Source organism: Labrus mixtus, chromosome 11 (assembly GCF_963584025.1).
Source record: "Labrus mixtus chromosome 11, fLabMix1.1, whole genome shotgun sequence".
Classification (NCBI taxonomy): Eukaryota; Metazoa; Chordata; class Actinopteri; order Labriformes; family Labridae; genus Labrus; species Labrus mixtus.
In genome coordinates, this window is record NC_083622.1 from 4689127 (window position 1) to 4700797 (window position 11671).

Sequence of the window (11671 nt, forward strand, 5' to 3'; positions counted from 1 at the left end):
AGCAACTAAATCAGTCGGTACATTTGTTTTTCTTTCAAGAATCAAATCTTTAGGAATAGCTGTTGACAAACTGATTGACATCGTCCTTAGAATGCATCTCAAAGAAATGGTCCCCTTAACTTACATCACCTTAGAGCATTGTTGTTGCTTTTCCACCTAATTCAGGCCATGAATTGGAGAGTAACGCCTCGAGGAAAAGGTCTCATTCACAGAAGAGGTAAATAAAGGTCAAACCTATGAAAGGCCAGTGAGGAGTGCTTTATTTACTGCCTGCCTCTTTCTAGGAAAAGCTTTGCCTTCCCACGAACGGAATTCTGTTTGATTCTGTGGATTTGTGAGCAACAAAAGATCTGTTGTGGAAGGAGATGAAGGAGTGGGAAATAGCAGAAAGAACTGTTTTGCTCTTTAAACTGCACTACAACCAAGCATACTGGAGACGATGAAACAAGTAGGCCTACATTTGTTTGATTTGATGGGAAAGTTGGTTCAGGTTGAAATTGGAGCCTTATTAAAAGTGAAGGGCTTAATGAGCGGAAGGCCAATGTTCAAAGAGGGGAGGGTCGGTTGAGTCAGGATGGGAGGAGGGCATAGAGCAAAGTGACAAGAGTGACAATAGTGTGAAAATACAAGGGTTCAAGAGGCAGGAAGGACTGGTAAACGGGTAGGTTGGTCTGAAATGATGGACAAAAAGGGACAACATTGTTCTCATGGAAGATACGTGGTAAAAAAATATGTTTCCTGACAAACTATATATCAAGTTGAAATAGCGCTACATCATCAAATGCACTGTAATATAACGGCCAATGGAAGAAACTCAGAGCAGCTAAATAGATTTAACTCAAACCAAGCAGCGCAAGCATATTTTCCTCCTGCTCTCCCCAGAAGCAAGTGAGGCTTTTTACAGCTGTCTTTATCAGGGATTTTACGCTTGCAAAAACGGCCAGCTCAGCAGAGCAGATGGAGACAGGGACAAAAGGAAAGTGGGGAGAAAAATAACATTGGAGAAGCTGATTGTGAACGGTACAGTACAGTTAGACTGGTCGGACAAAACAGATGGATGTGAAGATAAGTGGAGAGGAAGAAAAAAAAGTTTCAGCTGCTGAATTGGATTGTTTCCTGAAGCACCATACTGGAAACAAACCTAATTATATATACACAGATATATGTGTGTAGATGGTATACGTTCCTGCATGTATTTCTAATGTAGCTGTGGCCTTAAGTTAACTATTTTGTTCAACATTAGTAAAGTTAAAGTTATAAAGGCCCTGACAAACCAAGCAGACGGCAAAGAACTAGTTGCGACGCCTTTTGTCTTGGCCAAAAAGTTGCATTAGAACACATCACAAAGACTACAGCCAATGGCCAACCACCACATACGTTCTGTGCATGCATGAGAGGAAATAAGCATCCATGCCAGCAGGCGGCGGTAGTCTGTTGTTATGATACGAGAAGACAATTTTCACACCACCCGTTTTATAGGTAGCCTACTAATCGAGAGTAATGTCTGATAAAAAGATGAAAATGGTGCTGGCGTTGTCAACCCTTGGTCTTTTTGGTGGAAAAAGAAAAGAAGAGGCGGAGGAGACAAATAAGGAGAAACCGCACTAATGGGTGAAAGCATGGTTACTACAGCGGCATGCTCAAGGGGCTTTCCTGAACCTGTGGTCGAGGGCTGGAGATAGATGAAGCCTCCGAAGAGCCAATCAAAAAGGACCACCGCTCGACGATCTCCTTGGTGTGTCAGGGCCTTAACATGCAACAATATATTAAAGGTTAATATAGCAGATAGCAAACGTTTCCTTCCTAAATATATATCGTTTGGTAATGACTGTTAAATGGACTTTTAAAATGCATGGAAACATGTTTGTCTGACTGAAATCATCAAACAAACACACATGGATAATGCAGTTGGGAAGCAATTTATTCTGTAGTGAGCTGGTGAAAGGTGTTCACAAGAGGAAGGTACCAACATGGCGAGTGTAAGAGCCAGAATTGTGTGTTTTTGGACAGAAAAGGAGAGGGTTCATGTTGTGTCATCTGAGGGAGTAAGTTGACTGTTGGTCATTCAACCAGTTGCCGCTTGTTAACTTGAACCTCGACTATTTGTTATGTGACTTAAAAGGTCAACCAGAAGGTCTAGTTATAACAAGCTGAAAGGGGTCAAATCGCCAACTGATGGAGCGGAGTCTACTTCCATCAATAAATAGATCATCTCCCGGTGCTTGTATACTAGGACAAGGACAGTAGTCCAATTAAATGGCCTCGTGGAGCTGTAGCTTGACTTTAACTGTGCATGTTAACGCACTGTGTGCCCATAAAGACATTAACTATTCAGACAAAAGTCATTTTTAACCCGGGCTGTAAACATGTTTTTTTCTGCTTTAAAAATGGCCATTTAACATGTGTGTTAGGGCACGGTCACACTGGCCATCCGTACCGTGCCCAAGCACGCTTCAGCGCTAAAGTCTAGTTCGTTTGACCAGTGTGACCGCTCCGTATCGTGCTCAGGCACGGTACACTTCCTTGGCTTTGGCACACTTCGGAGAGGTGTGCTTCGGCACGGTACACTTCATGCACGAGCACAAGCACGTGGGTACACAACGCTGACAGCCTTCATTAAGGAGAAATCCAGAGTTTCATGTCTGTATCTGACTAACATGTCTCAATATAAGACACAAAGTAGCTGCCATGCTCTGTGTTGTTCTCCGATGTGCGGGCGTCTGCGCGCGAGTCCACGCATCGGAGAACAATTAATTTATTTATGGCTGTGTCTGATTAAAATGGCTTAAAATAAGCTGTAAAGTCAGTAAAGAAGCTGTCATGCTGTGTTGTTCCCCGATGTGCGGCTGCGGACTCGGCCGCGCGTCTATTTTATTTATTCATTTATTTATTTATTTATTTATTGCTGTGTCTGATTAAAATGGCTTAAAATAAGCTGTAAAGTCAAAAAAGTAGCTGTCATGTTCTGTGTTTTTCTCTGATGTGCAGACGCGGACTCGACTGCGTCTCTCTCTCTCTCTCGTCTGCCTGTTTGTAAACTGAGCACGCTTCATAATAACATAAAGCGTGCATGTGTTGTATTAAGACGTTATGTACAAGAGGTAATCGTGCTTAGGCATGGGTAGTCCTGTGTAGTGTGACCGCAGGCCGCGCCGGCCAGCGGGGGAATGGCGCTGCGGGGGGGCAATCGTGCTTGGGTACAGCACGGTACGGATGGCCAGTGTGACCACGCCCTTAACAGGACATGTGGGGCTTTTGCAGGCAGCCTCTAAAGTTTATTGCGCTTCTGCATTGGCCTTAATTCTTTATACCAGAGTTTGCCACTTGATCTGAACCTATCTTTTGAACTGCTATTCTGGCTCTGTCTAATTCAGCTAATGTTAAGTATATCTTGTGCAGGGTTTAGACAAAGGAGTGCATGGGTTCACAATATGCATATAGGAAGTATGTTTAAGATACAAGAGCTACATGCACATTGTTTTTGGTTCAGAGCTGGGTTACACTGGAAAAAACAGAACTGATGTTAAGCCGCTGACCCTCTGAAATTGGAGCCACTCCATGCAAGCACTTCTCTCAAAGGTGAAAACCTTCAACAGGGTTTGCAGTGAAACACCAGTGCGTCAAACTTCATCAAACTTTCTCCAAAGCACAACAAGACACAGCAGACACTCCACCTCTGTAAAGTAAAGAAAGTCAAGTTCACACTGATGAACAGCGTCTTACTTTAGTTCTGCACTTAAAAGCGCTTTTATCTTTATTAATATTGGCAATGGGTGAACCGGCCGCCTATAGTCTCAAAGGTTAATGTTCATCGTGATGAAACCAGAGATAATTATAACCTGACTCAGCAGCTTATGGGCATCTTATTAAATTGTTCAGGTTTTACGACATGCAGCTTCTCTGATTGAAGACGTCCGACATCATCAGGAAAGTTTAAAAAAGCAGCATGCAGCTGTTTTATGCAAAAACAAATGGCTTCATTTCAGCATGACAACATTCTGAAAATTCACGACCTGTTCTTGCTTACTCTGCCACTTTGTCAGAGTGTCATCATTTATGTATGTTTACATTTGTTTGAAAAACTCTGATCAACCATGAAAGCAAATATTTTTAGCCTGTTAACTCTAGTTCATCATATTTATTATCAGCTTATCTAGGGTTCATAAATAGTGCTGGGGGGCGCTGGTTGTGTAGTGTTTGGAGGATACAGTTCTCGAGGCGGGCAGCCAGGGTTCGAACCCTGACTTTTGGCGCCATGTCAATCCCCACTCTCTCTCCCCCTGATTTCTGATTCTATCCACTGCTATCTCTAAATAAAGGCATAGAAAGCCTCAAAATAAACCTAAAAAAAATAGTGCTCTTCCATGTCTCCTTGTGTAAAAAATTAACACTCTTGCACTCGCCGTGTTGATACCTTAGTCTTGTTTTCTTCCCTGCTTTGTTTTGTACATTTATGCTTTTCAACTTCAGCGTACAGGAACTGTGGATCATGCGCAGAACGCTGATGCCAGTTTGAGGCCGATTAGAGAAAATCAATCCTCAACCACTATGTACATGTGTTAGTCCGATTTTGAGAGATTCAACTTCGTACAATACCAAGACCATACCATGCATTGTAAAGTCCATAGTCATACTAACACAATAAATTCCAGGTTTCTTGGTGGTCTAGTGGTTAGCGCTCTGGCCGCTGTGGCCTGTGTTTGATTCCCCGTTAGGGAACACTTTAAGGGGTGGCAGTAGCTCAGTCTTTAGGGAATTGGTTTGGGAACCGTAGGGTCTCCGGTTCAAGTCTCTGTGCGGACCAAGTTTGGAAATCCGTCTGGTAGCTGGAGAGGTAGCAGCTCACTTTCCGAGCATTGCAGAGGTACCCTTGAGGTGCAAAGGTGCTCCGAACCCCCCGACCAGCTCAGTGCACACCTATCTCACATGAATGACGGCACAGCACAAAATCAAATCACACACACATAAAACAGATCAACATCCAAAGTGCTATCAAAGAGTACTGAGTGAGTAAAGCTTGTAACAAACGATGCATAACAGATTAGCAATAAATAATGCTAAAAATCCAAAGGGTTAACATCCTATAAACAAACTGACTGTGCTACTGCAGCTGATCAGCAGCCCTCTGTTCATATTGTGAAAGTCCTGTGTCGTGTATCTCCTGATGTGTTTCATTATTCGCCCACCCCTAAAAAAGGAAAAGAAAAGACAGGCAAAGTGTGAATGTGTTGCCAGGTGCAACATGCTGAAAAACCTCCTGTGATTCTAACATTGTGATAGAGAGCAAAGAAACAGACTGGAGCCAGGAAGACAGAGGAATGTGTGCAACAAAAAGAGTCAAGTCTGGGGAGAGAATCCCCAAAGCCTGAGATCTGCTGCCTCATTGGCGGCTTAATGGTGTGTGTCATAAATGGTGTCACCACTTCATCTCCACCCCCACCCCCCACTCCCCTCCCCTTCCCAAACCTCCATCTCTACTCCCCCCCCCCCCCCCAACCCGCCCCATCCTCATCTGTCTCCACACAATTCCCTCCTTCGATTGCTGCCTGGCTCTCCATCCTGAGCCTGGCAGATAATACTGCCCGTCAAACAGCAGAAGATGGTATCTCCCTCTGCAGCACCTGCAGAGTATTAGCCAAGATTTACACTTATTGTTTGGGAGGGAGATGGAAAATCTGTCCTCCAGCCACACCATTTTATAACACGTCTGAAAATAATTAACAGTGTACAGGCACACAGACACAAAGTGAAGTAACACTTAAACACTTAAACTGTGTGACAGCAATAGTCAGTGGGATTTTTGCTTATGTGTTTGATGTGTTTTCTCTGTGTGTTTTCAGATGCTTCATACCCTTATATGCAACCTGAGCTTTAAGGAAACAAAGATAGGTCATAAAATAAAATATATTTTAAAATGTCTTTAAATTTTGTTAATGAAGTCATGGAAGAATGTGTAAAATTTGACACATAGCAGAAATCAAGTGCATCCTGGGTAAATGTCTCTCTGGGTCATGACTGTCCTCAATGACGGAGAAGCATGAGTCCCCTTGCTGTGTTGCTTTCAGATCACGGTCATTCTGTGTCAATTTAAATGCAATGTGAAGCTACGAGCTAACCAAAGAGTGTTTACATTAGCCCGCTAACACAACAATACAAGCCACAGGAAATTGCAGCTCGAGCCAAGGACAATTGGGTGTGTCGCTGTGAGGAAACAAGGGGGTTTCAGTATGGCAGCTGTTGGGTTTGGGTTTCATGCTGGTGCTCAAGGGTTACATCTGCTGGATCAAAAAGCTACACATTCTTCCTCTAAGGTACTCTGTAGGTTTGTATCTATGAACACATACACGTCTTCGAAATTGAGATACATTACCAGAATTGTTTTCTCTCCTGCATTTATTTCATTTCTTGGTAAAATCTTTAATATTCCACATAAATAAAAACGCTGTGAGGACTGAAGATTTTTTTAATTATAAAAGATATGACCCTTTTTGGATCAATTTTAACAGGATGAGGCCACCCCAGCCCCCCCCCCCCCCCCCCCCTCACAATGTTTTACCTATTGAGTGAACATGATGAGAAGATAGCATCTGCACTCTCCAAATTTACTTCAATTTATATTAAAACAACATTAGCAAGCAACGTACTATCGCTTGTCATAGCTCTCGACCTACCTGGTAGTGTGTACTGTGGAGATATATAAAAATACATTCTAGGATAAAAAAAATGACTTAACATTCTGTACAAACTGTCTCTTAAAAGGCCCCTTACACTTTACACTCTATTTCTGTCCTGTTTGTGGGGATGGACACAGCTATAACAAATGAGTCCCACCTGCAAGAGCTCTGCCTCCTGTGGGCGGGAGCATGAATCACCCATCAACCTGCCACCTCAAGGGGAGACAGGTGTCATGTGATCGGACTGGAAGATATTTGGTTCTGCAGCCAGACACGGAGAGTGTGATTGAGTGTGTTGAGAGCTGATTGATGAATGTTTTCTGAAGGCCAATGCTGATATTTTTCTAATTCTAAAAGCAAACTCTGTGGAGAGGTGGTACCTAAGCAGCTGAGTGAAATCAGAAGCATTCATGGTGTTAAAATGTAGCATGCTCTCTGCACACAGGCAGTGGTAGCATTCTAATATTAAGTATTCAACGGGAAAACAGCAGCTTGCACAGATAACAAGGTCGGCAGTGGCTGTTATAAGCTATCCATGTTGATTTAACTGCTGCCAATCAAGACTCAGTTTTTCATCTTGAAGAGCGTCTGTGATAGGGCAGGTCACCGAAGGACACACTGTGACTGATAAAACCCAATCAGCACACAAATGACTTTCTCTTTTGCAAAAGTCTCAGATTTTCAGCCATACACACTGAAACACAAAGAAGCAGAGACATGACTTTGTTTTAGGTGCTGCAGAATGGTTAGCGATAAGTGTTAACAGAAATACAATCAGGGGAATGTATTTGCACTATCAACTAAAGTGCAAGCTGACTGTCACCAGCATGGTCGAGAGTGTTTTCAGGGGAAATCAATGGATTCCTGATCACTTGTGTTGAGTTACAGTAGGAGAGAGGAGGGAGGTGCAAGGGGTGACATAAATGTCATGGAGCCCCCACAGGGCAGGAAGTTTGCCTGTAAATTCAAGCCAAGCTAAGGATTATAACTCATCATCCAGAAAATGGTGCCAAAGAGCTTAAAGAGGTTTAATAGATGGGTGCCGAGTGAGAGGAGGATCCCCGTGCTAAAGGACAGAAAGACTTTATTCTCTAACATCTTACCCGATTTCCCCTCATGAGGGTGAAGTCTTAAAAGAGTTTGGGGAAACAATCATGCCAGCACTTTGAAGGTTAAATTATGCAAACATATGACATCGTCCCCCAGGGATACAAGAGGTCAGAATTGGTTTTCCACCAATCAGTGGGATGCATGGAGTCTGCACTATATTAGGCAACCTTTAAAATGAGTCCGGGGGTTAAATTTGCGAAACCTAAGGAACAACTATACCCAAAATTACAGATTGAGCATTCTTAAACTAGAAACAAAAGATTACCAAAATTATGTATACTGTGACCTACAACCTAAGGCTACTGTCTGGACACCAATGGCCTATTGCACCAGCTGTGTCTAAACAAAAAAATCTATGTTGAAACTTTTCCTTTCTTAGTTAATTTTTTTAGAAGGGAATGTACAATTTAACCAAAATATTGTCACAGAAATTACATTTTAACTTACTTGTTTCAGTGTTGCCTCACATGCTCAGTTGTCTTTGAACAGCTGAAAATAACCTTAAAGCCATCTACAAACAGAAGTGAAAATGTATGTACTTGCAACTCTGGCAAGTAGGTCAAACAACTTTATGCTCTTTTTGAGTCAAGAGTAGGACAAACCACTCTGACGCAGAGTTTAAGGGGATGGGTATATGCATCACCCTGTCTGGGTATGAGGTTTGAATGACAGAACAGCCTGGTCCTTTAACTGTTTTCAGCCCATCAAGCATGAACAATAATTTTGACCTGCCCATATTTCATACTGTTATACTAACATACTTCAAGTATCCCTACTCTTTATCCGGTTTGAGACAACAAAAATCTCCTGAAATAAAAGAAAGACATCACAGCAATCTGCCTCTTTGTTGGTTATACTTTATGGCTCAACCTATGGGGGGATGGGCCTACCAAGTCGCAGGGCGAGTGGTGGATTAAAAAGTCATGAGGTAGACTTTGAAACTAAATTAGCCATGTGAAGAGCACATGGCCGGTGAGTACCCATCAGGTTGGTAAAGTTGCTTAACACGAAGGATTGCATGCATGGACAAGATGAAAGCTGGTTACATTTTCCCAGGGTTGTGTTGTGATAAAGACCAAGGAATTGGTGGAACTGACTGGTACATGACTCGGGTCTCCTTATTGGAGATAAAGGTAAAGAAGAAACTGCTTCCAATCAGACACTTGTGGAATTTCTAGCCGTCCTCTTAAACAAAGAAGAAATTCTACTCCTGCACCAAAGACAGCATCCTGACATTGACCTTCACTGGATTAAACAGAAAGAGCACAAAACAGGACGGCAAAGACCTGTGCTCGACACTTCACAAAGGTTATTTACACCAGGCTCTGAAGGAACAAGGCTATGCGAATCTTGAAGGGGTAGTTTGGTATTTTCAAAGAGGGGGTCGTATGAGGTACTTATCTAAAGTTAGTTTTATCAAGGAAGAAGAGTGACTGAGTTACCGGCATAAGTTCGGTGACAGAGATGTGCAAGAACAGAAACAGAAAAAGCACATGGAAGGCGTAAATGCAACGGACAGTAGGTTATGGTGAGTATTTAAGATTCTGACAAAGGCAATGGAGAAGGACAACCTGGATATAACAGAATCATGAGAGAAATGGATAAAGCCTCTTGGTTTCAAAAGGGAAGCCACTGCAATGAAGCCACAAATCTGCATTCTTTCCAACTGGCCAGTAGGTGAATCCCTCCTCTCGTCGAATAATGGACTCTTCTGTTTAAAGATGGCGACCACCACAAAGACAAACTCAAGGCTTCAAAAGCAGTCGTCCATAAACTCATGGGTTACACGTCTTTTATCTTCTTTGAGTTTGTTGTAGCCCTGTGGTGAAAAGAAAGCACATCACATTAAGACAACATATCAGTGAGTTTATTTGAGTTTGACAGTGAACTTCAAGGTGAAACAATTGATACAACATACATTTTATGCATCATGAATTTTTATTTTTCAAATCTGTAGGTGTGGATGTTTGTAGTGTTGAAAATCTGTGCTTCAGGGGCGCCAGATAGTGCAGTGGTTAGTCCGGCGCCCCATGTACATAGATTATAGTCCTCCAAGCAAGCGGCCTGGGTTCAAATCCGAACTGTGGCTCCTTTCCCGCATGTCATTCCCCACTCTCTCTCGCTGATTTCCAACTCTATCCACTCTCCTACCTCTACAATAAAAGGCACAAAAAAAGCTTCAGCACGTCTTGATTAATGACAGAAACGTATAGATTGACTTGCCAGACCCTTCAGTCTGGTTCAGTCTAAATGAGGGTAGACTTGAATCACTTGCATCAGCTGTTTCATTTTCACTGACCAGAGGCTATGACACAGCCAGCCTGAAAACAATGACAAATGATGAGGAAAGTCAACACTGCATCAGAATATATTGATCTCTAATGATTAATCAATTACGTAATGTAGTACGGAGTCGATGTTCTGAGAAAGAGCTAGTTATGGATTTTCCACTAGCTTGACTTTTGTTCTGGTTGGTAAGACAGCCACAATGCGACCACTCAGTCATTCTGGCTACGCTTAATGCAACGTCATTACAACGTTGTGCAACAATAATAGCACCCCGATCAATACTTCCAATCAAATGTAACCGTACATGCATTTATAGGGAGGACCTTCAGGTCAATCTGAGACAACATATTCTCTGCAGGAGCTGTGGAAGAAAAATTGACTCATAACAATCCCGTAAATGCTCAATAGAAGAGAGCTGCCACAGTAATAAGCTGCCGTGCAGTCCCACGGGCTCTAATGAACGGAGGCTGGCGTCAGATAATGGAAAATTTGCATGAATATGCGGCACAGACAAAACATAAGGGGAGACGTTGTCCATCATCTCATGTAAATGTTTCTAATTTTATAACATCCTCACTTGTTCACGGCTGAGAGGATGAGTAATGAGTGTGTGCTTCACCAGAGCTCTGCTGATTGTCTATTGATCCGCAAAAATAATGCAACACTTGTAGCACAGGATATCTAAATGCTTACGTTGGAAACAGTGAGAAACAAATGTGGACCTGATGTGCAGACACATGCATGTTTCAGGGATTTACACAGCCATAAAATGTCCAGTCAGGTTTTATTAGCAGCGGACTCATCGGAGATGTTGTATGCATGTCGTACAGTTGTACAGTGTGTGGAGCTCAGAGAGATAACTGCAAGATAAGCTGCATCTTTTGCTCACTGAGCATGTTTTAACACCACCGCCTTAATTGTGTTTGAACACTTGTTTTCCATAAGAACGACTCGAGGAAACATGTTTGCTGTTAGCAGCTGTTGGGGTTGTATCAAGTCAACTTTGGTTATATTCTTTAATAATTATTTCTAATTATTAATAATATAAATAAAATATCATTAAACTATGTTTAATCTCGTTTTGGGGCACCACCCTGTACTCAGGGAAATATAACCAAAATATCACTCAAATCAGTCTCAAATTAGTTATTTAATTACTAATATTATTAATAATTAATAACTATATTTAATAAATTGAAGGCGTGAAATCCGTACACAAAGCCTTCGCACCCAGCTTATATCACAATGCAAATACACCAGTAATCACAAACAACTGCTCACTTAAATTATAACAGAATTTATTTAAACAAAGCAACATCAATCCAAAATCAATGAACTTAATCCAACAAATAACTATTATAAACTAATCTAAGCAAACAAACATTACCAAGCAAGGCTTGTGGAAGAGGTGTGAATGTGTGTGTGTGAGAGAGAGAGAGAGAGGGGGGGAGAAGAAAAGGGGAGATAACTTCGTACCCACGTGGTCGCTCACGATGGCGCACCTAACAAAGGCCTGGGTGTATGCGTGCGTGTGCGTGTGTGTGTGAAAGAGAGAGAGGGGGGAAGATTACTCCGTCCCACGTGGTCGCCTTTCCGAT